General features: G+C 34.7%; 2 long non-coding RNA genes across 2 annotated transcripts in view; one reads left to right on the forward strand and one right to left on the reverse strand.

Annotated features, from left to right (window-relative positions):
* The window catches only part of LOC134198819 (uncharacterized), a 38674-nt gene that overhangs the window by 7136 nt on the left and 3548 nt on the right, over positions 1-27990 (forward strand). Inside the window, exon 2 of the long non-coding RNA XR_009973037.1 lies at positions 13224-13269. This is a non-coding gene — a long non-coding RNA (uncharacterized LOC134198819). The remainder of the gene's footprint in view (positions 1-13223; positions 13270-27990) is intronic.
* LOC134198818 (uncharacterized) lies at positions 22225-27983 on the reverse strand. The gene is made up of 2 exons (XR_009973035.1): positions 27491-27983; positions 22225-23275 (listed from the first exon to the last, which is right to left on the reverse strand). It is a non-coding gene; the product is annotated as an uncharacterized LOC134198818 (long non-coding RNA).

Here is a 27990-nt window from a genome sequence, read left to right on the forward strand (position 1 = left end):
AAATTTTATTTTGATGTTTTAGTGAATTAAGGAATTTTAATGTTTTTTAAGAGTGTCACGAACTTATGCGCGCCATTTAACCTATCATTATGCATAATTAATTTCATGGAGCATATATACAATATGAGTTAAATTATAAATTAATAAATTTTGTGATTGTTTTGGTGAATAATTAAATTAATGAATAACTTCTAACGTGCCTTCTTTGATTGAGTGAAAAAATTAATAATTTATAATTTCCACAACTTCCACAACTTCAAGGTGTTTTTTCAAGCCTAACTTAAAAAAAAATAGGCTAAAAATATGGAATGTTCGGTTTTGAAAAACGTTTAAGCGTAAACGCGTTTATATTCATACATAGAAAGCAGAAACAGCATTGTAACGCGCTAATTGATTTCGATAAACGTTACGTGCTGTACTCACCACGGCAGCGGCTTTCTAATCACGAGAACAATAAGGGGCGTTACGAGCCTAGTCACTCGCATCAGATCGAAACACGAATGTATCAAACTGGATCATTTATTTTATTGTTGAAATTCCATTACTGTAATATGTATATCTGTGGTTTTTTTTTATATTCGAAAGTGTGAATTCGAAATAGGTTTTTAGCAATAGTTAGACAAACGGATCTCAGTACTGGATGCCTCTTGCGAGAAATCGTTTTTTTTTAACTTGTGGATAATGTCATATTTGAACGTCATAATATCATAGATACGTTTATATATCCATGATACGAATATAAGAAAATTAGTTTAATCGTCAAAATGTTACTACTAAATCTCTAAGCTTCATCAAGAACTTAGCTTAGCTTAAATCATTAATCTTGATTCCGATAGCCGTATCATACTTATTTTATAGTTCATAAAACGGCCAATCTCTTCACTATGTGCCCGATACATAAATATTTCAAATTAAACTTGGCGGAAATGTAAAAATGTACGACGTAATGCCTATAAAATTTATTCGATACAATTACCTTTACTCTTTACTGCAAATCATATATCAATAATAATGTTGTAAAATTAAAGGAAATTATGATTTTAAATTACATTATCAATTAATTGCCTTTCTGTTTGGACCACTTCCGAGTTGAAAGACATCAGATAAGGACTACATGCTTAGCTTAGCTTGTTCAGTCGAACGAACATAACGTAATATATACATATATATAGCTTGGGCTTTGAAGATGGTCTAAGATATTATCTTTGCCTTCGAGATCTGTCCGGCAATTGTACGGGAGATTTAATTATATACTTTTTCGCGGTTCGCAGACACGACTTAAATTATTTTTACGTTTTAATCAATAGCGTTTAATATTTCCGACGTTTTCAGTACAATAGTATCGATATCAATCTAGTACGTGATCGAACGACTAAGTTGTGATTTGTCGAAATTTTAATATCGCATTTACAACCATTTTGTAGATTATCAATCATCACTTGACATTTACGTTTCTCGGTACGCAGAAAAAACTAACAGTATCTTATGGTTCTTGACGATAAGAGAATCCCAGGTTTTAGATTAGATAAACCCCAACCATCTTCTGCCTTGAATATTGAATATATTTTTTTATTTCAATAGCCTCGCGTGCCTACCGCCGCGGGTCGATGTAACTTGTTTTCTTTTGCAAGTATTTGTATTTCGCGAAATGCCAAATCATTACAGAAAAAGAAAACCGATGAAGCCTACATTAAACCGAATCTTTTTATTAGATTTGATCATGTTCATTTTTCATGTACACTTTGTGTCTGTATTTATTCTTAATTTTCATAATATAAATAATATATTAGTAATATATAATAACTTAGCGTATTTAGTGTAATAAAATAAATTTTATAAGCGACAAATTTATGTTTTTTAGCCAAGACACGCTATTCTAACGAATTATTTCGTAACGTAAAGAGGGTAAAGGATATTGATACGTGATTTTTGTTCTTTAACGGAATTTCTCGCCAATATTTTAAATGCTTATTTAATATTTATAATTTAAAAAATCTGAAGGTAGAGTAATATTTTTTGTATACGAATACAAGGATGTGCGGTGGAATAAGAGAATGAAAGAAATTCGCTGAAACTTGATTCTTGCTAATGTTTCGAATATTCGGTTGGTCTCCGAGCATTCGTGCCCACTGAGTTTCTCGCCGGATCTTCTCAGTGGGTCGCGATTCCGATCCGGTGGTAGATTCTGCGAAGCACTGCTCTTGTTCGGGCCAGTGTTAGCATCACTCCGGCTTGAGCCCCGTGAGCTCACGTACTAGTTAAGGTTACGCTGAAATAGCCTCTAAAGGCTATCAGCTTAGGTAGGGAAATAGTATAGTAGAAGGAGCATTCGTTAAGTGGAAGGTCTTCCCTTCGTCGCCATCGTCCCTGAAACAAGCGATAGAATTATCCATGTATTGCTGACTCACCATTAAGCTGTAATGCATGTCCTGCACCCTGTTGCCGGTTGCCGCTAGGAGCGCTGTTCCAACTCCATACGAATTTGAGTTAGCTTTTACGCGATCGAGAAGTTAAAAAACTCGCCCTAGCACACTGCATCTGTAAGCGGGATTGTGGTGCCTTTTTTTCCTACCTAAGCTGAGAGGCCTTGAGAGGCTATATTAGCTTCGCCTTAACGTGTGGGTGAGCTCACGGGGCTCAAACCGGAGTGTTGCTAGAACATGGCTTCGCAGAATCTACCACCGAATCGGAAACGCGACTCACTGAGAAGATCCGGCGAGAAACTCAGTGAGCTGTGGTGCCTATCAGTAATACGCTTTATAAAGTTTGCAAGTTTCATTGTATTCCACGTTGTCATTCTCTCACCGTGGAAGTCGGTTATGATCAACTGGTATGTACGTATTCATTATCTTAGAAACATGTCGTAACGTTTCATATATGCACGCGATAGTGCAGTCAGCAATTACCGCTACGCTAACGTTACGAAAACCGTTACCGATATATGTATAACAGTTTTAACTGCATCAAGACGTTACTGTTTATAACTGTATCATACGGTTTTTTTTTTCTTGCGTTGCGTGAAAAAGAGAATGCTGTTTAATAATTAATAATGGGATTATACGTTTTGTTGCTTTGCTAATGCTGCTGTTAAAAGTTGTTAAAAATGATTTCGAGTTTAGATCTTAAATAGTTGTGCTTGTGTAATTAGGAAATTAAATTTTTTATTGCAGTTGTTTTTTAATACTAATGTTAATCTCTATATATAAAAATGAATTGCTGTTCGTTAGTCTCGCTAAAACTCGAGAACGGCTGAACCGATTTGGCTAATTTTGGTCTTGAATTTTTGTGGAAGTCCATAGAAGGTTTAAAAGGTAGATAAATATGAAAATGCTCGGAATTAAATAAAAATAACAATTTTGTTTTTCCTTTGATATGTCCCCCGTTGGTCGGTCGGTGAATGATTCTTTCAATACCAATAATTACTTTGAAATAAATTTGAGATAACGTTTGGTTGCGTGCGTTTATAGAACAAACATTTATAAATTTAATTACTGTTTTAGTGTGAAAGTAAATGGACTCCAAATAAAATGAGTACACGGCCAGAGCTCTTATCCAAGCTTTAAAGGTTATGTTTAAAAAAATATGACAGAATATCTTAGTGACAATAATATTGGGCTCAAGTTTATTTAACAAGAGCGATCATTCAATGCCTACAAATGCATATTGTTGTCAGCGCTATCGGGGTAGTTTCCTACTTATTGTATTATAAAGGAAGACGTGTTATAATATGAATCAATCGTATCGGTTACAAAGAAGCCGCATGCACATTACGAAATGAGTTCTCACGTATTGTTATCATAATGAGACTGCATATACATAATCGAGCCAAATATACGTATGTACGTAAATGAACGGTCTTAAATAATTACCTAATATCGTTCTAGAATCTTCACAAATTATATTGGCTAACCAATAAATTAGAGAGTAATGTTGGTAAAACGACATGAGTAATATAATATAGTCCCTTTGATTCTTTGGTGAACAACTGTGATGTCATAGCTACTGGTGGCAGGACCTCTTGTGAGTTCGCACGGGTAAGTACCACCTCCCTGCTGCCTATTTCAGCGTTTCGGTTTGAAGGGTGGAGCAGCCCTTGTACCTATACTGAGACCTTAGGACTTATATCTCAAGTTGCGTGGCGCATTTACGTTGTAGATGTCTATGGGCTCCGGTAATCACTTAACACCAGGTGGGCTGTGAGCTCGTCCACCCATCTAAGCAATAAATAATAAAAAATAAGAATAACAAGTATATAGAGTGCTCAAAGCTACCTTCGGCGTATAGTACCTACTATAATTTAATTATCATCACAACGAGAAGTCTATGAGACAAGTCATTCGGCCTTCGTTCGAAGTACGTAGCGAGTTTCAATTCAGTTTTCGACACCATGATTCAGCGCTACCCGCGTAATTGAAGTCAGTAATGCAACGTAATTGTACATTTGGATAATAGATTTTTTTTCTCTCTTTAAAACCGTCATACTGCCACATTGATGTGTGGGGCACAAACTAAGACGGTATTAAGCTATTTCTGTTATTTTCAAACTGGTTTTGATTCAGCTCAAAGCATTCGACATATTTCCAAGGTTCATAATATAATTTTAATCGACTATTTATATTGATGATTCTGTACGACGCGACGCATCTTGTCGCTTAGACTAACAGTACATATCGCGGAAGTAAAATATTAAATATGTTTTTTTTTAACATTAAGGACAAATTACTGAAAATTTTCCAAGATACATCTTTTTTTTTATGATTGACTCATTACTAGTGGCTCGGAGGCCTTTCCAGTTTCACCAGGACAGGTGTTCGAGCAAAAGCTCAGCCAGGAGGGGTGGGACTTGAGAACGGCCGCCCGAGCGCCTCCGAAGAAGACCTAACAACTCAAGAGCTTATCAAATGAATCTACTACCGGATTGGAATCGCAACCCGCTGAGAAGATCCGGAGAGAAACTCAGCGGATTAGGTTGTACGTCGAACTCTTTGCCAAGTTTGACGAGTACGGTTACCGGGGTAAGATACATCTCCATATATATGATGTGTTCATAAGCAACTATTATAGCGTATTGTTTTATTATGGAACTAACATAAAATACGAACTAAATCTACGGTGATCTGCAGTTTTTTTTAAGCTAAAGATTAAGCATTTTTCGAGATGTATGGACATTGTACGTAAAACAATTGCAGTCTCACACAATCTATCTCTGTGTACCGTTAGAGAAATGACAGTACTTCCGCCTACCCGTATCAGTTCAATGACTTACTGGAAATTTTGATGATTCAAAATATAAATTAGTATTGTTTATAGATTTGAGACACGTATTTTAAGAGATATAGTTTAAAAACTTAAAATCACTAACACGCTTATTAAATAGCAAACCGAATTGACAATTAATTTCTAGTCTTTTTAGCTTTGTTGATACGAATTAGGTCATTTTAGAGCAAAATTATAAAATGAACGCATTGTCAGGTCATTCCTGGCCGTCGCGGGCTTATGACAGGATTTGGGGAAGGCCTATGCGAAAGCAAAACAATCTTTGCAGGTGTCAAATGTGTAGAAAGGTTACATTAATAGTAGGTACCTAAATATGAATTAAGGTTGTTAATAAATGCTTCTTTATCTTTATCATCGGCCCTTGATGCGTGTGCAAATATTCAAGTTAGTTGGGAGTGTTGTAGCCGGTTAAAATCACGTTCAAAGATTCAGTTACGTACAAACTTCAGTAAACAGTCGACGTCACTCTAAACACGTCATTACGGATCATCCCGATCCATAAACGGTGCTTTTAGGTACCTCAAGCAGCGGTCACCGTCGTCGCCGAACCCGTCGCTTGCGACGAAGGGCTCTATGAGTAAATTAACCCATAGACACAGCCGTTTCCGATCCGGTGGTAAATTCTGCGAAGCACTGCTCTTACTAGGGCCAGTGTTAGCAACACTCCCGGTTTGAGACCCGTGAGCTCACCTACACGTCAAGGAGAAGCTGAAATAGCCTCTCAAGGCTATCAGCATAGGCAGGAAAAAAAAGTACAACCTAACATACATATATATGTACCGAGCTAATAAAGCGTGTTAAAAATGGATATAATTTGTTTATAGAGATATCTGACTGCTATCCTCGGTGGCTTTCGCTGAATGCACGAAAAATATCTATGAAATTGTTGACCGGTCACTTTTCCTAAGGCGACAGAAGCGCCAACAACAATGTTTCAATTCAATAATAACATCTTCGAGAACATACAGTTCGCAATCAAACAAAATAAAATTTTATTTTGATTAGAATAAGTGCTATAAAGTATTAAATTAAGTGTTCGTGTAAAAACGTGAAATAAATGCAACCGTAAGCTAATATTAATTTAATGTTAACATAATCAAAGATTATTTTTATTTCGGTATTTACAAAATCAGCTAAAAATGCAACAAAGCAAAATGTAAATGTGCTTAATTTACACATTTTAATTACCGAAGACTGTATGTAACACGCCCTTTCTTTCCATACTTGTTTAAAATTATTTAACAATCAAATGAAAATTTGACTAGAATTTTATTGTACTCGTCTCGTTCGATTTCGGGCTCAATCTGGACATTACGAATATACAAACCTTTGTATAGTAACAAAATAGAGTTCGTGAGTTCCGTAATCGACCGTAATTTGAACTACAATGGTGCGCGGTCAACGTACAAAAATATTTCCATGCAATTAAATATTCATTACGTGAACGCCCGCGGACAAACATTTACCATCATTACGGATGCATAAAAACATTTGGACATATTTTTCGTGTATAAAGACATCTAACTACGCTCCAGGCCGCATTGATGTTCACGAATTTGTTCGTTGACAGAGATTATACTTTGTTGTTTTATAGTACTTACAACAAAACAAAATAAATTTTAATGAACTAATCTATAAAATAACGATATCAGTATTATTGTTCGAACGGTAAGATAGCATGGTAGTAAGGGAGAATAACGATAGGCTATAGCGTAATACATTTTAATGATACAATAGAACAGTATTATTTGAGCGTATAGCAGAATACTTTTATAATTAACATTCGTTTTTAATTTTACTGTAGGTTAGAAAGCTAGAAGATTTGACAGTTCACTTTTAATACCAACGTAATAATAGCAGTGTGTTTAGTGTTGTATGAAAAGAGTGGGTGGTTTACTAATCGAATTTTCGTGTTTTTTTATTAATAAGCCGCGCAGATCGTATCTGTCAATATAATTAACAGGACTGCCGGTTTTGCAAATTGACGATTCTAGTGAACGATATACTATGATTTCGATATTCATGACCAAATTTGATCCATTTATTTATTAAAAAATAAGTAGGTAGCACAACTATATTAAATCTATTATTATTATTTATAAACTTCATATTTTCTCTATTTCGTTAATTTATTTATTTAGTTGCAAAGCAGTTACAAAGTGAACATCAAACAAAACATTGACAAATTGACAATAAGTAGGTACATGGCAGATGTCACCTCAATTATATAGGTGCAATCGACAGTGCAATAGTTGACAACATTATGAAATTACAAAAGTTAAAAAAGTAAAAAGTTATTTAATAAACGCCACGATTGATTTAGAAAATAGTAGTTCAATACAAATAATAATTTAAGTACATCGACTAAATCAGAAATCTCCTTTGCCTTTACCGTAGAGGAGTAATAAATAAAAAAAATAACATTAGATATTAAATTAAAATTGAAGAAAAGAAAAACACAATATCAAGTAACGGCATTTGAGTATTCCCACGCTCCCGACTCCATTCCGTTGTGACGCAGGCCGTATGCTAATCGTCGCTCACAATGGCCGTCTTCAAATATGATAATTGCTTTAATAAGCACCTTTGAATCACAATCAAACAGAATTACAGGCGGATTGCGGCTGCCGTTTGTTTGAACTCGTATTTTGGGGTTAAAATTGAATTGATTTATTCGGTTTTCATATAACTACATATTATTTTCACTTCGTACGTTTATTTCAAGCCTGGGAGCATTAACTAACATGAAAGTGATCTGGAATGTTGGTTTTCCTTTAAATCCAAATTGATTAGTTAGCGTTCGACCAGAAAGTGCGGTATTAAAATATCATTAAACTGTCCAATGAGTGTTAAGGTGTGTATTTCTAATCTGTTTAGTTATGTGCCATTACTGTCGTTCTCGTCTGATAGCTGTGTGTGGTGATTGTGTGCGAGGTGGAATCTGTTTTCATAGGATTTGCAAACCGTGGTATATGAGACTAGAAGCCAGTAATGAGAGAGTAATTTTTCTGAATGAAACATCTCAACTATGCTTGCATGTATTAAATTTTTTTTTACTTACTCTACATAAAAAATAAGCAGTAAAATTACGGTTATTCTCATATATTTTGTGTTCATAGTGTATAATGTAGTTATCTAAATAATTTTAAACAAAAATCTTGTTAAAGAAGTACCTTGTTATAAGAGGGTCTTGGGGATTTTTTATTTTCGTGTTCGAGTGGAATCCTGTTGTAAAATACCGTAAAAATGTTATAGGAGGGTTACATGGCAAAAGATAAATAAAATTTGGCGGTATTTTATTACTGTAAAATATTGTTCCTTCACCATTAAAGTCCTTCGTAAGCACGTGTTAAGTGCGTTTTTCCTTAAAATCATTGATACCTGCGAGTATTTTATATGGGCTTTAAAAGCCTGAGTTTTTTTTTGACGTTCGCTGTTATTGAAATTTTCGATGAATTTACAAATTTCTTTTTCAAAATATTATTGTTTATGCCCGAATGAACTTTGATCGAATTAATTTCAGTAAGCAATTTTGAAACATAGCTTTCCAATAGTCCGTAATTTTGAATTTGCATTTCATTGGTATCTGAAATACAATAACTAGCGTATCTAAAGAAAAAATAATTGTGATTGTATTTTTCAAATATAATTATCGAGAATAGAGCTGATCTTTTGCATCCTAAATAGTATTTGGACGAGGTAATTATCTTCACATATTAAATGGAAAAAAGGGTTTGGTTTCCGTATTCTATATGCATAAAAATGAATTGCTGTTCGTTAGTTTCGCTAAAACTCGAGAACGGTTGAACCGATTTGGCTAATTTTGGTCTTGAATTATTTGTGGAAGCCCAGAGAAGGTTTAAAAGTTAGATAAATATGAAAATGCTCTGAATTAAATAAAAATAACAATTTTGTTTTCCCTTTGATGTGTCTCTCTTCGGACGGATTCCTTTTGTTTGTTTTAATTTTATTTTATACAAAAGTTTCGGTCTTTTATTTATCGATTGAGGCACTACGAAGTCTGCCGGGTCAATTAGTCTGAAATAAATAATTTAATTACAACAAACCGTTATCGTATTATCCTTAAAAAACAGTGAACAAAGAAAGGTACATAAACAGCATTCACAAACGCTTTAAAAAAATAGAAAATAGACAAAAACCGCAAACCTCCGGGCCGCAACGGTGATTAGATAACCGAGACGGTCATTCACCCCGCCTTGCAACCATCATACAGCCTTATACTTTAGCTCCTCTCCACAATTACAAGTTTTAATGTTTATTGTACAAGTAAATTGTTTCTTAATAGTCCTATTTATTAATTGTTTGTTAGGTTCTAATAAAAAGTTTATTAATGATTTATTGAAAACGTTGTTTCCTGATCACGTTTTTTTTTTAAATAGGTTTTCTTTTTATTATTCTTAAAATATTTAAAATTATAAACGTTCAACCTACTATAACACGTTTTACGAATCATGCTAATTATAATTTGTGTGTCTCAGCCGTGAGAGATGCAGTTACAATATTACATGTCTCTAGTAACGAAGATAGGGTAAAAAAATAGGCTTTGTGTTTCTTTTTTAATTTGATGAAATTGTCTAGGATTCTGGTGCAGGGGGAGGGTGATGGGAGAGATGTGCTTCGCACTAAGCACTTTACTTTCTCCACTTTCTTTGCCTTTTCATGAGTTTGACTCATGCGAGGTTCGGACGTGGGTTGTTGAGCGACAGGAGGTTTTAGTCAGTTCGACTCCGACATACCTCGCCCTCCGTCCCCAGTGGAGGGCGGAAGTCCGGCGATTTCCTCCTGACAAAAAAAAGGATTCTGGTTCGTTGATCAAATTCTTCATTTAAAACGATTAAGTAATGGAATTGAATAAAATATCTCAGTAAAATAAAGAGGTTTATGGAAGAAACCGAAAAACTATGTCCAGTGTCCACGTCTAGGTGGGCAGCGAATTGCTGAAGTCCATGGGCGACGGTAGCCCCTCACCATCAGGTGGGCCGTATGCTCGTCTATCTACAAGGGCAACAAAAAAGGCACATTCATTATTCCACACTTGAGCACACTCAAAGATGATAAACGGTTAATAGGCCATCATTATTACGTTTTTAAGCCTGTAGTAAAATAAAAGTTCACATAACTTCACTCGTAGCGTTCCCACCAAAAGTTGACTACGTATAGTATTTGTCAATACTACAGACAGAAGATTGAGAAGTATCAGCTGCCTAAGACTAAGTATCATCATTATTAAATATAGAAAATTTTTCTGACTGTCACCTAATCATCCAATGACGTGATATTTCTGATATTGAAATTTAAATGAGTCTGTTAATACGATAATTTCTTTCAACTTACGTTAGAGTAATGATTTATTTGGAATTAATAAGTTTATCTGTACAATTAATTAAATATGACTGAAGTATTAGTTTGTGATATTAAAATAAAGGCTTTTATTTGCTGGACTACAACTACAATGTAGTTTGCTTCTTCGATTGTTCGGGAGTCATAAATATATTTGAAACTGCATTGAACAAAATAAAAATGGTTGATAACAAATATTATGAAATCTGTAAAATCAATCAATAAATACGTTTAAATTTAATAGTTTGTACAACAAAACTAAGAAGACTGCTACCATTCCTTTCCCATGGCGTCTGCCGTGAGAAAGATTTCTATCCACGTCAACAATTCTACTTGTGCAAAAAGCCGCCGCCCGTCTTCGGCAAACGGAAGGAAGGTCACACGAGAATTGATACAATTAAAAGAATAATAACACATACGAAGAATTTATTTCAATGCGAACGAACGTTGCTTTGTCGTCAATTTTTTTATTATTTCCGTGTAATTCTGTTTGCTGATAAAAATTTCTATTTTTCATGAAATTCGTTTATATTTTAGCGGCAGTTTAAATACCGTTAAAAAAGGCGCGATTGGCGCCATGTTGTTTTTAAAAATGATGATACATTTAAACGTGCATGAAAATAGCAATAAGACAGACAGAGACAGAGAGAGAGAGTATTCTTTATTGTACACCAACAAAAGAAACAATACGAAACATTAAATATAAAAAAAAGTACAATTGGCGGTCTTATCAATTCTTAAGAATAAAAATAACAACGTATTTTTCGTCATTACCCGACCATAATTAATGAAATAATGTATTTTTATCTGATAAAACAATAATAAAAAAACGTAGGTGCTTTGTTACGATTATTAAATTACCATACGATAAATTTTCTTAATCGAATCGATTTCATAGTATTTAGTTCAAGTACGGTCACGATCGACATTACAAGGATCTCTGGGGTACGCTTTCAGCATTATACCGGATGATATTATAGGCATTATTAAATCAAAATACAAAAGTATCGGCCTACAGATACAGATCAGCCCTTTACGAACAATCGGCCCCGACAATTTACAGACAGGCGAATTGAATACGAAGTTTCTAATGGATCGCTGATTTTGTGAATAGTTCATCTAATGAGCACGGTACTGGTTATTACAAGCTATAAAATGTTTATTGTGTGTTACACTAAAAATCTTTTTATATACTATGATTAGTTGTTAAGGATTCACTTCTTAAGTTCTTTGATTCGAAAAAAAAAAAAACTAACTTTGTAGGTTTCTTAAATTTTTTTCTTTAAAGTGTTACTCTAATATTCCAATCGTTTTTATTCAAAGATACAAAACAGAACAACGAGTCAAGGAAAATATATTTAGTTTGTCATAAAATAAACAGTCTCTCGTAAATAGTACGTGAACTCATGTGTTTAATCATGTTTTTCTATTAAAAAAAGAGATAGCTATCTTCCTTATTTGCGCTTTACGAAGTGTACCGATAAATAGGAATTTCACGCCTACCGTACAGATCAGAACAGATTATGTTTCGAGAAATAATATACTAATCTAGACATTGCAGGGGGAGACTATCTGTTGATCGGAAGAACAACAATAGGCCAAAATGAAGCGGCGAAAGCCCAACAATAAGCGTTTAACGTCTCACGTTCTATTATATGCTTACAGTTTTCCGTGATATTAAGTTTAATGGAACGATAAATTTCAATTTTCGAATACGTACTTTTGTCTTGACAACATCGTGCCACAGCACGGCACTATGCAGCCTATTCATAGACAAAGGTTCTTTTTTTAAAGTATAGCAATAGATTCTTTGCGATACTATTGTGGCCAGTTTATACATATAAGTTTCAATTATTAACTACATACATATGTCTATATTCGGATAAATAAAAAATGATGTAGATCTTAATGAAATGATGTTGATTTATTTGAGACTGTAATAAATTGAGATGAAATTATACGAAACAAGATTAGATAGGGAATGGTGGTTATAATATAATTACTGAGACTTCAGTGGACTTTTTGGAAGACCCCAGAAGTCACGTCCAGCGTGCTGGTCTCATTTCCCCATATTTGTGCACTGTCACGGATGCTTAGCTGTAATAACCCACAATTTTTACACGTTTAAAATTGAAGAAACACTAAATGAACAAATAAAATAATTCATTCAACTTCGCTCCTGTCATTCCCGCCAAAACGTCTAGGCAAAAGGTTAACCTTTATTTTATTCTTTTTGTGTGACGTTTCATTTTCATTTCGTATACCATGGGAAATCGTAATACTATTTTATTTACTAATCTAGTACATATGTACTACGATAAATATTACATACCTATTATTTTTATCGTTGTTATTTTTATTTTTTTTCGATCGTGTTTCAAGCTGACTGTCAATGTCATAATATAGCACTGTGTAAATAAATAAATTACGACATATTTTAATTGCAATACCTTCTTATTAATTATCTACTTCTTTTACAAAATTACTTGTGCTTTTTCATTCTTGACATAAACGTAATCTTGTGCTACAAATTAAAAACTTTAAGAGTACCTTTTCTTAATACCGTTTTATTTTATTTGTTACAGGAACAAAAATTTCGAAGAGGATGAAAACTGAAAATTACTTCAATAAGTAAGTGATTTTTTTTTTGTAATACAAAGCAATAAACACGGAATGTGAATTTATTGTTATTTTGCGAGCCCCGCAATTCAGTATATGTCAAAATATGCAAATTAAAGAAAAACATAATCATAAAGCATGAGATATTTCGGTTTACTTGGAAGTAGCTTGGTCTTATAATTTATTAAAAAAAACATTCACATCTTGCCTTTATGTGCGTATTGTACGCAGGAAAACTTTCAGATGGACAGATTTAAGATCAGATAACCAATTAATCAAGTCAAACTTGAACCACAAAAATAAACGAAATCCACGTTGCGTGTAAATGAATTCAATTTGATTTTCCAGAAATGTAATGATAGGTAGGTAGGTAATGCAATAGAGAAATAAAAAAAAAACATCAAAAGAACGTTAATTCCGTGACTGAAACTTCAAATCGATGGTATCGACTTGTTAGAAAAACGCTTTTCGAATCCGAAATTCTTAGTAGAATATTTTTATATTAAACTTCACCAAGAAATATAATCGAGGAACATGGTAATTGCCGTGACGTGTTCACTCGTCACGCAACGATGACTGCCCCCAACCATGGTACTTTTCAACTGGCCGACTAATCTATCGAAATACCTTAGTTTTATATACATCGCTGTATTCATTGTATTGTCGAACAACATAGTGCAAGTAAATACAGCAATGAAATGCGGTACGGCGAAGCGATAGTTTAGTTGTGTGTAGAAAGTGGAGGCTGTGCCAGTCGAAGTCCAAGGTCTGTAGTGTGCCGTGTGTCACTTGTTTTCAGTATCTGTGTATAAATAAATGGTTTTTGACGATTCTTAAATTGGTTATATTATTACTAAATTCGAACGAAAAATAGATTTTTAGTTCTATTTGAATGTAGTTTTAGAGTTAAATTGGAAAAACACTAAAGTTAGTGCTATCGACTACTGATTTTTTTTGTAAATTGTATTTTCTTTTATAGATATAAAATTATCAAACAGGGAAAAATAGCATATCAATAGCAATCGAATAAGTAGCTGTTCGTTAATAACGAGTAGTTTAATATTGTGACGTAAATATGTATTAATTTAATCTACTGATTATTTGATATTCAAACGAAAAACTTCTGTAGAATAAAACAGAAACACGTAAGTAGGTTTCTGAGTTTTGTATTTGTAAGCAATAGAACAGATTACAACTTCGGATCAAAGTACAAAATATAGCTGACACAAATTATGTATCAGCTTTACACAGTATTAACTGTAAATAACAAGCAAATGTAGTAATTTTCTTGGAATTACGTAAAATAGAACGCTGATGCTACAATCTTTATAATTTACTAAATTGAATATTGAATTTGGTTTTTTATTGAAAACTGCTCACTTTTATTTTTAAATTGGAATAAATTGAAAATGGTTTCTTGTTTATAGAATTTAAGTGCATGTATTTTATGTACCATTTTGTATAATAACCGAACGAAAATGCAAAGTATTTCTTGCTAATTTATATCTTATTAATATGTCCTAATTTTCCTTACACGTACTTAAAATGGTTACTTATGTGAAAAGGAATATAAACACTTTAATATCGACTCCATTACCTGTTCAATATCAAGTTAAATTTGTTAAATATCTGAAATTAATTAACTGTCAATTCGTGACCAAAATGGAGGCAAAAGTGTCGTTGCGCTTAATAAATGTCGGATTACTTTTTCATAAACGTTAATAAAATGCTCATGTCATCGGATACCTTTGCCTGTTAATAAGGAAAGTTTAAAAGTACATTTAATACAGGCGCCTGTTGCGCCGACATTCGATATTTGACGCGCGTTCTCGTATTGGCCGGCTTGAGGTCATTGTCTCATCTTCGTCAGTGTTACCTATATAAACCTTTACCATTTAGATCTTATCTTACCTTGGCTCTACTTTCTAAGTAATAAACCTATTATTGAACATAGCTGTTCTTTTAAGTATTTTCTTGTGCGTCTCAATCATCGAATCTTCTATTCTTTATTGTTTGCTATATTTGGTTTTAATTATTGGCTAATTTTTGACTTCTAATGTCTAATATTTTTTGAGCCACACTCGGTTTTACTTCAGCTATGTGACACGACGTTTTCACACATATGTATTTTCAATATTTTCGGAAAAGAGATATGTACAATTCCTATTTTATTAAATTATGAACTTGTTAGAAAGTTAATAGTACAAGACTTGCTTATTTTGATTCTGTAGACAGATATTATATAATAGGTACTCAGTTAAGAACTGACCTTCCGCTTTAGTAAAGGTGATTTCCTCAATGTCAAAAGTTATTTTATGTAAAATGTTTAATTATGTATTTAATGCTATATTTAAGAATATAAATTAGTTATATCTAGTAAACACTGTAGATATAAGAATTGAACGCAAACGTGGAGCTTGTCGTATGTAATGTCAATATAACATTTTCTTCGGTTTTCGCGACACAAAACTATTTTTAGGGTTTAATCTAAATAATAAGAGACTAGCTCTAACTTGAAAACTTTATAATATTCAAAACATTGGAAAAATGTTTTTAAATGATAATATTAGGTACATACACGCGAGATTAAATACTAAAAGTAGTTTTAATTAAGCATATTTTGTTTTTACATTGTGTCACTCGATACGTTTAATATCGATATATCGACCAAAACAAACAATTGTTATAAGTTTTGTGAACTTCGGTTATGTTACTTTAATAGAAGCCCAGTTTAGATCGAAATTTTCACTGGTTATGGTGATATTTCCATGAGAAAAGAATGTTCAGAATAGGTCCAATTCTACATTCAAAATAATATGTATCCATTTAGTTTTGGCAGTTTTTGGCGGGAATGCGAGTTGCTAAATTGTATGAATTGCTTTATTTTATTAATTTGATGTTTCATTGCCTTTAGATTTGTAAAAATGGTGGCTTATTAACAGTACAGCATCCGTTAATGTTCACAAATGTGGGAAAATGAAACAAAGCCGCTCGATGCGGTTTCGAGGTTTCTTCCAAAAAGTCATCAGAAGTCTCAGTAAATAACCACCATTTACGGGGTCTTTATTTAATCCTATCTAATCTCGTTTCATTTATTTTCATCCCAATAAATTACAGTTTCAAATAAATCAACTTTATCTCATTTCGCTCCATATAATTTTTCATTTAACAGAATGAGTAGGTACCTATGTGTTTATAATTGAAGATTTTTATAAATTCGACATTGGCAACACAAGAAGCGAATTGCTATACGTAGAAAAAAATAGAAGAGCAAGATGGAGTATTATATTATATCAAAAACATTTACCGCAGTCTTCGATTATTTTATAACATTCTAAAGACATCATAACGCGATTTTATTACATTGTAAAATTTTAACACAACAATCTTTTTTTGTTATCCTATTTTTTCGTCAATTTACGGTAATATTATTTTTGGTTACAAATGTTTTATTTTATTAGTTTTTTTAATCAAATAACGTACATAAGTATTATTTATGTCAAAGAATTTAAAGACAGTTTTGACAGACTTAACAGTAATTTTTGTGACGTATATTAAAATGAGTGTCACATTTTATTTTGTCAAAGTATCTATATATTAATACGTGAAGCAAAAACTTTGTATCCCTTTTTACGAAAATTGTGCGGACGGAGGAGTATGAATTTTTCCACACTTATAGAGAATATAGAGAAGAAGAGCACAGTGCAAATATTTTTTTAAAATAATGCATAAAAAATACATTAAATCAATAAAGAAAACATTACACACACTATATACCATGTATTTGACGCACACACAGGAATGCATACTATTTATTGTCAAACAATTAATTGTTCTTGGCGTCTGTTGTCAAATTGAGAATAGATTAAATATTATGTGCCTTTGTTAATATTTTTTATAGTGTAGTCTTGGCGAAATTTGTGATTATAGAAGTATAAAATACAATCATAATAGTGTACAAACTTACAGTTCCAATTAATTATAGTCGAATTTCGACTACTGCGGGACTTCTAGTTTAACATAAATTACACCAAAATTCACCATGACCGATCTTTGTGACGTGAGAGTTCGGGGAATGGTATCCTAAACCTACTGCTGTGGGCTGAAAGATAGATAAGACTCCAAAATTTTTTTTTGAAAGGGTATGACAATCTGTCTTTATGTTTCGGGAATGCACGTAGCCGTTTCTTTTCCACGAATGCGTTAATATTGGTAGTACTTAAAAGAGTTTGTTTGCTTTTTACGCTCACGTATACGGAAAAGAATCTTAAAACTATTTTTTAAACTCTTATGTTGATAATAACAATAGGGATGCGTCTTGTGAAATATATAAAACTGTTACGACTGTATACAGTAAATATAACGACCCCACATACTGTTGAAAGCTAGATTAGTTTAATGATTATTCGCGATCGTTAATCTCGATATCGATACCGAGGATCGATTATCTCGTTAGTTTAATCGATAATAACCAGGATCCGCAGTATATGTTGCGGCTATAGGAGTTGTAGTTAAGATCGTTTTTACCGTGTTCATTGACTCGGGTGTCTTCTCGATCAATCACGATGTGGTTCTTAAGAAAAAGTTACCGGCTTATAGCAGCCATGATTGATTTTTATTTTTCCGGATGAATTTCTAGGTACATCTTAATAAATGGACGTGCAGTGTTGGGCGTAGAAGGAAATTCCACAATAACGATCAATCTATCAATAAGCCATAATACAATAAAAAAGAAGATTACACTTTACAATTTATTTTAGTTCCAATACTTTTTATTTGTTTAATATTGATTTATAGTTTAGGATCAAAATAAAGTAGGTGGTAAATAAGGTAAGTCAGATGTCAGGGAATATAGAGATTCACCACTATTATGCGTTTTTATAACAAGCTTTTAGCATTGTATGTTACATGTATGTTTATTTGTATGTTAAGGAATCTTTGGAAGTCGTTGTCACCGTCAAGGCATTCGATTAAGGTCGGTCCTACCGATCTAAGAGGCCCTACCACCATTTTTACTAGTGGTAGGACCTCTTCTGAGTCCTCACGGGTAGGTATCACCACCTTGCCTATTTCTGCCGTGAAGCAGTAATGCGTTTCGGTTAGATGGGTGGGGCAGCCGTTGTAACTATACTGAGACCTGAGAACTTATATCTCAAGGTGGGGGGCGCGTTTACGTCGGGTAGGTGGGCTGTGAGCTCGTCCCCCAGCTAAGCAATAAAAAAAAAAATAGAAGCTCTATGACCCTGATCAGTATCGAAGGGATAAAAAAGAAAGCTGAAATCATTAAAACTAGTACGGATTAAAACTTAAGCGTGTTTTTTACCGTATATAATTTCAATGATGCTCAAAGCTTACTCTCCTCCCCCTCGTCATAGTATAAAAAATAAATTGAACTCAAAGGAGTTTTTAATTCTGGCACACGTGTTTTAGCGAAAAGGTCCGGTAAAGCGTTACATTGTGGAAGCACGTGTGTCATAAATAGGGTCACTGTCCACGCAGGTGTGACTATCCATCATATATGAAAAAGGTGTATATTTTTTGTTAATAGCGCAACGTGCTGATAGTGCAATAATAAAAATAAAACATTCTTATTCTAGAAGAGTCTGCCCGCGTAATGTTGAATTCATTAAATATGTTCGATAAAAGTTCATGGACTTCGAATACGGGGGTACGCCTAAGACGGTGTTCATTAGAAAATGAATGAGGAATTCAAAATATGTCATAAATTTTTATGTAATTAATTAATAGTTATGCCACTTATTTGTTTATAAAGGTGAATCGAATAAAACAATGATGATGATGACAAACAATTTGTATTTAGAAATGTTTCTTTCATTGTATTTAATAATTCATGAAAGTTTTTTAATATCCATATTATATGATAGACAAATAATAATTGGCATCGTTGAGAAAGTTACTATCTAATATCAAACTCATTACATTTTTCATGATGGCGAAATCTAAGCAAAAGTTCTAATTTATCATTAATTGAGTATTAAAACGTTTACTACTCAATTAATGATAAATTAACTTACTACTACTTTACTACCTTATATAGTTAAGTGTAGATTTACTGTAATTAAACAAATTGTTAACGTAAAATTAATTGCAATAAGTAGTGCAGAATCAACGGTACCTAACTCCTTCTTTACATTTATCATCTAAACCTCTAAGTACCAGCCTGCCCGACCTATTTACTAAGGCTGTACTCATTATTTTCATATAAGCTATTTATAGTGGGTTCCTGTGGGAAGAGTATTCCTGCTTGCTTGTTAGAACTCAAAACCGTATCAGAGGATCTCTTATTACGAAGATTTCAATCAAGGCATTGGAATCTTCCTTAATAAGTAGGTGACTTGCGTGTATAAATCAGTTTTTAAACAGATTATAATCAGAGTTACTGGAGGGAGGGCGTCATGCGAGACCACACGGGTGGGTACCACCACTCTGCCTTTTTTATGAAGGAAGGACTGCTAGTTGGCTTTCTATTTTCACTAGGACATGTGGGTGAGCAAATGTTCAGTTAAGAGGATTGGGATTTGCTAACAGCTGCCCGAGCGCCTCCAAAGGAGGCCTAACCGGATCAGAAACTCATGGGCTGTGTATGGATTAGGTTGTACGTCGGACTCTGCTGAGTTCGACGAGCACGGTTACCAGGATCCCTAAGCCTGCTCCTAGTGTTAGAGCTGAAGGCGTCTAATGCAAGAATTATTGGATCTGATGGATCCGTAAGGTACGGGGAGTAGTCAGTGGCGGCAACGATAAGGCGATTATCATGACACATAGCCTTATCAACGTCGTTACGACGCTGACTAGGTGTTTCCGGATCAGTTCGAGAAAGCCACCACCCTACCTATTTTTGCGATTTGTTTCGGTTTGAAGACTTGGGCGCCCGTTATACTATAACAACTGAAACTCATGGTTATCATTTTGTAATGTCTACGGGCTTTGGTAGATCATCAAATTTTTTAAGCTATTGTATAGCTTTTATCGCGGGTTTTGAGCGCGGCGACCGAATCAAGAAATTCCGTAACGAAATTAAAACCTAACACCCCCCACACCGCCTACCATGTAGCTCGCGTTCAACACATTCACACGTTGCGCTTGTATAGTGTTTGTGAATAAGCGCGCGGCATGACGTCGCACTGCATGCGTATCATGAAAAGTTTGCCCATCTCTTTCTCGCGCGGTCTAGCTTATGAGTGTGAAGGGGACAGTTAATGTTTATAAGCATAGCGGGGTCTTCCTTAATATTGTTTTAATATTAAATTATTATTGTCTAATTATAATTGCATAAGTTGATAAAAAATGCTATGAGCTTTACCGCGGCAATCCACGAGTGCCACACGTGTTCTTTATTTTATTTAAAATAACTTGCTTAAAATAGCGGGGTCTTCGCCGCTTAAGCTGTTATTGAAAATAACGCGAATTAGCTTATTCCGCACAGCGTTTTGTAATAACGTTACAACGTGATGCAAACGGTAGTCACGGTTTTTTTATATATATACAAAAAAACAAAAAAATTGAATTATAACAAAGAAAATTAATATTTATTCTGAACTGTATTTTCTTGTGAGAGCATTGTAACAATGGGAAGAGTTTACGTCAAACGCGAATAGAAATCGTGAGATTTTCATAAACGTTTATATCTTTTTTTAAGATACATAAACGGCACTAGGATACTGCTATTTCTCTCTGAGATAACAATCAATTATTTATTAATGATACAACCTTTTTGTTTGGATTTTTTTTTATTGCTTAGATGGGTGGACGAGCTCACAGCCCACCTGGCGTTAAGTGGTTACTGGTGCCCATAGACATCTAGAACGTAAATGCGCCACCCACCTTGAGATATAAGTTCTAAGTCTCAAGTATAGTTACAACGGCTGCCCCACCCTTCAAATCGAAACGCATTACTGCTTTCACGGCCGAAATAAGCAGGTCTGTGGTTCTTACCCGCGCGGACTCACAAGAGGTCCTACCACCAGTAATTACGCAAATTATAATTTTGCGGGTTTGATTTTTATTACACGATGTTATTCCTTCACCGTGGAAGTCAATCGTGAACATTTGTTAAGTACATATTTCATTAGAAAAATTGGTACCCGCCTGCGAGATTCGAACACCGGTGCATCGCTCAACATGAATGCACCGGACGTCTTACCCTTTAGCCCACGACGACTTCAACTACTAACATTATTGACAAATTGGGCATTCTAATTAGTAATTAGTGCTCTTGAAACCTGATGAACAGGTTTGGGCGTCTAATATCCGTATGTGTATATATTTAAACGTATTTAAGTAGGTATACGAGGAATCCTAGTTTGGGGTCAGATGACGATTGTGAATTGTCCACTATATTATATATATTTTTTAAATTATTATTATCGTACATAGGTGAGACATCACGGTTTGGCGGCGTAGTTTCACGAAAATTCTGTTTGTGTCAGTCGTGTTCCATTAGCTCGCTAATTAGGAAAACAAGCACCTAAATAAAATCTATATACTTATATGCATGCATATTATAAAATAGAAAATAGGTAAATGCATAGCTATTACATATCAACCGATAGTGAGCTGTTAAAATCAAGACGATAATATTAAATCGGAAGCTTTTAATAAAATATTTTCTATAAAAAACTTGATTTTTTCTGCAAAAATGGGAATTCCGCTCTCTGCTGTGATGAATACGAGTCTCTATATTCAAGAAGTTACGAACAAATTTAACTATCAAATTTATTCTACGTACGTCAATTATTATTTAAACACGAGCGATTGGTTACGAGCACGCGTTCCGATTGTCTGATGAGGGGGTATTAACATGTAAAGTATGTTTGGAATCGATAATCTAATGCGATTGTAAATCGAACGCTAGTTAGCTTTTCGGTAATTCTATAACTATGCAAGAAGTTGCCAACTCAAATTCGGTTGTTACGTAACGTTTTACTAATAATAAATACAATCTGATTTAAGTTTCGAAAGGTTTTTTTTTTATTCTTTCGTTAATTCGGCTAAGGTTTTATTTTGATTCAATTTTCAATGGTTCTAATCTTAAATTCCATTTTTAAATATTTCATGACGTATCAAATTTACGATTTCATAGACGAACGAATAACAATACCGACTAAAAAAAAAATTATGTAGGTACAACGATTTATTTTAATAACCAGTCCTTTCAATTATCGCATTCCTCGCACCGCTCTGAATAAGGTTCTGTATAGAGCCTTCATACTTCCAACTGGACACCTGTCGATAAGAACTGTCAACGATACGTAACGGCTACCGAACCGTGTCTTGTTATCGTATTGCTTTTCATACGCACACGTTTGCGTACATACATTAGCATTGTAAGCGGGCGGGAGTTCGACCGTGAACTTCGTACCGTGTGAACGAACTCGTTTAGGAGTCGAAATGCTCTCTCAATCGTGTTAGTTTGCTCGTTTGTCTATGGACGTGACTGCCAGGGACGGGCTCGTGCATCTGCGGGCACGCCGTGCGCTTTCCAAATCGATTCGTTCGCTCCGTTGTCTGGTTATTCACTGGGATAATTCGTGATTTTGAATATCGAATTTGTTGTTATGAACTTTGAAATAAGACGACTGATTGTCTCTGAGGAATTTAGGTGCGTGTTAATTGAATTAATAATGGTAGTTAGTATATTTAATCAAGTTATCCTGTTCTTCTGTTAGTGGTGGGTCAGTGTTTTGTGAATACCTTTGATCGGTCCTGCTAACAAGTCACGGAAAGGAATTTGATTTGGTTTCGAAAATTATAAAAAAAAATTGATTTGGAAGTTATGTGAAATTGATACTGTCACGCTTTGATGGTACTAAAACTTCTAAGCTAAGTAAGCATCAACTCGTAGGATAACCCATTCTAACCGGCGCCATCTAGGCGGGCTCCGGATAGCCTGTCGACCGAGAGGGCTGGTGGTCGTGGCGCCGACGACCGCCGGTCCGGCGTCTCGAGAGGGGTGATGGGAGAGATGGACTCCGCACTGAACGCTTCACTTTCCCCCCTTAAAAAAAAAGAAAAAAAAAAGTCAGCATCAACTCGCAATAACACTTAACATTAAGTAACTTCAATCCGTGTTCTGTTGAATAACAAAAAAAAATCATAAACAATATTGAGTCGGTAATTAACGATTATAACTAAATGCTCGCAAAGCAATTAATTATATAGATCGAAGCGCGGGTTTCTCGCACGTTTTAACTCCGCGTACATTCTCGCCTCTGCTCCCATATATTCGCCTGTCGGTCCGTACATCACCGGTCCCTATGTCAGAGACAGCTACGCGACTTGGCACGCACTGACCTACGACAGAACTAATGGGATTGTCGAATAAACAATCCCTACAATCGAATCAACTGTGAGAACTTTCTGCCTCATTGCGAATTATAATTAAAAACTACCAAATCATGAAGATAGTTAATGACGTTTCTTACTACATTTGGCATACGTCAACAGAATGTTTTACCATCAAATGTGTATTCTTTTTTTTTATTGGTTAGGTGGGTGGACGAGCTCACCGCACACCTGGTGTTACGTGGTTACTGGAGCCCATAGAAATCTATAACGTAAGTGCACCATCTACCTTGAGATATAAGTTCTAAGGTCCCAAGTATAGCTACAACGGCTGCCCCACTCTTCAAACCGAAACGCATTACTGTTTCACGGCAGAAATAGGCTGGGTGGTGGTAGGTACCACCGTGCGGACTCACAAGAGGTCCTACCACCAAGTAAAACACTACACTAAAAACACTACACATACTACACATTCACTATACATTTCGTCATGTAAAATTTTTTTTAACGCAGTACGCTATGATGACGTGTTATGGTTTGAACATTAGGAAACCGTCTTTGTTAACTAAGCCATTTAAATAGTATACGTTTACTTTTAACAAATGAATGCAAATCGTCTATTTGCACGACAAATACGTACAAAAGTAAATTATTTTTAACAGTTAACATAATAATACGAATTACGAACGTTGTAACATTTAAAACAAACGGACTTACTTTGATATTTGACTATGATTTTAGTTTGTATGCGTGATTGTTCAATCTACTAAAGAATTGATTTTAGTCTTTAATTATTCTCTTTTAATTAACGCTCAATACGTAGGTCGCATTTATACAGTGATAGGCGTTTTATTTATCTAAAGTGTGATTACGATTCTGTTTCGTTTGAAAGGTTTTATGCCAATGAATTTTACTCTTAATGTGCTTCATTTCATAGTCTAGTGATTTGCGAATTGCTTGCCGACTTGTAATACATCGTTACATTTTAAAAGTTACCTTTTGGTATTTATCACGAATCCGTGGTGGAAAATTCGGAATATCTAAGTGAATTTCTAGAATTTTTGAATTTTCGACTGTTTGTTTTGACCTTTTCTATTGGAAACTAAATCATCGTTCATGACGTGGGATAGTGACACTGACAGCTAGCCTAATGTCATTTTGACGGAACAAGACGAATTGTTGCCAAATAATAATTTTACTTTGCTCGAATATGTAACTAAAGACAGTAGAGTTGGACTTCTAGTGATCGCTCAATCATAGTTAATACACATGCTCAATGTAAAAGTTTTTTCTTAGCAGCTTAGTGCTAGGTTAAAAAGTTGAAGACACGTGAAATGTGACGCGCCGTTCTCTAGCGCTCTTTTAGAATTCTGCTTTTAGTAAATTTATAACATGAAGAGATCCCCAATTGATTGTTAGTGTGACAATTTGTTATGCCAATCCTATACCCGATCCTGTGGACCCAATGGTAAACAGTCGACGTCGCCCTAAACACGTCATTACGGATCCTCCCGATCCATTACCGGCGATTTTAGGTACCTCAAGCACCAGTCACTGTCCTCGCCGAACCCGTCGCTTGCGACGAAGGGCTCGACGAGTAAATTAACCCATAGACACAGCCCACTGAGTTTCTCGCCGGATCTTCTCAATGGGTGGCGTTTCCGATCCGGTGGTAGATTCTGCGAAGCACTGCTCTTGCTAGGGCCAGCGTTAGCAACAACTCTGGTTTGAGCCCCGAAAGCTCACCTACACGCTAGGCTAATGCTGATATAGCCTCTCAAGGCTATCAGCATATGTAGGAAAAAATATGTCAATCGACGAAAACTATTATTTACATTTACTAGATTAATGTAACCACGCCATTAGATGTGAACAAGTGGAATACCGCCGAATCATTTGAAATGAAATTTTAAACGGCTTATGCCATATCTAGATTCGTGAAATTTGCTAACTTGAAAATTAGCGTGAGGTTGGTTATTTAACGAGTTTCGGAACGCACAAAATATATAATGCTTCTAGCTTGAAAGTTTTAAGTTTAAGATACGGCTTAGAGATACATTTCGCATTAATAAAGGCCGAGCTCACATCTCACATCTCGCCGTTTTCCCATAGAGCTGCTACAACCTACAACCATAAAACACGTTGCCCGTGTCGTAACGAGGCCGCCCGCGTTCACACGCCGCGCCGCAGCCAGCTTCAAACGGAGTGATTGATACGAAATGCGCCAACTACTAATGCACGGATTAACGCCTTTTGTCTATTTGTACTTCGGTTTTTATGTGCACAAACAAATCAATGCTTTACAACTAAAGTCGGTAGAGACGTGAATCGTTTGGCTAAACTTTCAAAATGTCCTAGACTGTGTGGGATGTGGCTGTATGAAAAATCGAGATGTATGTTCTGAATGTCATTGACTTTTTGCTCTTCACGATATGTTGAAAGATTAGCATGGACCAGTGTTTCTAAGGCGCTATGAATAATGCCATGTACTAGAGACGATAGAAAAACTGCATTGGTGAAGGTTATTAACCTGATATGAAGTGGCTACCTAAAATTATTGGCCTTGCAATCATAGATATAACAATTAATATATAAAACTTGTAATGTCAGACACATTGTCAAGGTAAACACGTCAAGACATTCTCGTATATAAAACGCATTAGAAGCCTTCCACGGAAGAGAAAAAACAGCCTAACATTATTAGGCTTGTAGCAAGTTCTATTTAAATTCGATCTAGCTTAATCAAATCTAACAAACAAACTTCATTAAGGTAATCGAATAAAAATTAGCATTCGATAAAAACAAATAAAACGAACAGACAGCAGACACATGCCTATTTCAGTTGTGAAGCAGTAATGCGTTTCGGTTTGAAGGGTGGGGTAGCCGTTGTAACTATACTGATACCTTAGAACTCATATTTCAAGGTCGGTGGCGGCATCTACGTTGTAGATATCTGTGGGTTCCGGTAACTACTTAACATCAAGTCGGCCGTGAGCTCGTCCACCCATCTAAGCCATGAAAAAAAAATACGAGCACTACAATTAAATGCACTTTTTCATGAATAAAATTTAATTTATTCGAATAAAAGATTCATATACTAGTTGAGTCCATCGCTAAGATGGCTCATAGAATCAATAATTTGATCACAATGACTTTGCTGTTTTTTAAATATTTTAAATTTTGTAGCTGGGAAAATGTTACTTCGGTTAGAGGTATAATCAATATGAACTGATAATTTTACTGGTAAAAGAATATCATTTTGCTAGAGTAAGGTTGCCTTTTTTATCATAGAAATATGCAAAATAATAAATAACAAGTTTATCACATCTATTTAAGTTAGTTCCTGTACCAGTGTGCGAGAGAGAGAGCGACGATTTCAAACTACCCACAGGTTTTTATTTTTTTTATTGCTTAGATGGGTGGACGAGCTCACAGCCCACCTGGTGCTAATTGGTTAGTGGAGCCCATAGACATACACAACGTAAATGCGCCACCCACCTTGAGATATAATTTCTAAGGTCTCAAGTATAGTTACAACGGCTGCCCCACTCTTCAAACCGTAACGCATTACTGCTTCACGGCAGAAATAGGCAGGGTGGTGGTACCCACCCGCGCGGACTCACAAGAGGTCCTACCACCAGTCATTACGCAAATTATAATAAATAATTAATAGGAGTGGGTAAGAGAGATTTTTCCTTTGACTTATCAATCGTATGACCCCTGGACTTTATTAAAAACAACACTTGCACACAATTTCGAGGTTAATTTCGAGGAACAGAAATATTTTATTTTTTAATTTTAAAATTTATATTAAAATTTTATTACAGATAACTTAAAAAGGAAATACTTACAGTGAGAACAATTTATTCAGGGCTTTATAGTTTGCTTATCGTTTTGGACTATTAGCACTATTAAGATTGGTACTCACTTGTTTTTGAACGTCGAATAATCATTATATCGTTCAAGTTGTATCGCGCGATTGTTTTATTAAGGAAAAAAACGTATTGTGACTGTTATTATCACCGCTGATACATCTGACGCAGCACGAAAACATGTAAATCAAAACAACGAAGTAACGAAACAAGTGAATGATTCGTCATTGGTGTACTAATACACCGAAACCAGTTTACGATCAGCTATCGTTCAGTTCGGGCACCGGAACCTATGTTAATGCGATATAAAAACCCACATAGTATGGGTTCACGACCTTGATTTGCATTAAATAAATGACGAAGTACAAACGCTTAGACTAGAGTCATAATAAAAGCTATTGGCGATACAGGGCGTAGGAAAATTTTGCGAGTAGTGGAAAACAAGCGCGGATAAATTTACGTAGATTATATTCAAGTTCTTTGTTGAAATTGTTAGTAAATTATTGACATTGAATCGTAACTATCAATATATTTACTAAATTAATCTAAAGCCACT

This window comes from Bombyx mori, chromosome 4 (genome assembly GCF_030269925.1).
Source record: "Bombyx mori chromosome 4, ASM3026992v2".
In the NCBI taxonomy this organism is placed as follows: Eukaryota; Metazoa; Arthropoda; class Insecta; order Lepidoptera; family Bombycidae; genus Bombyx; species Bombyx mori.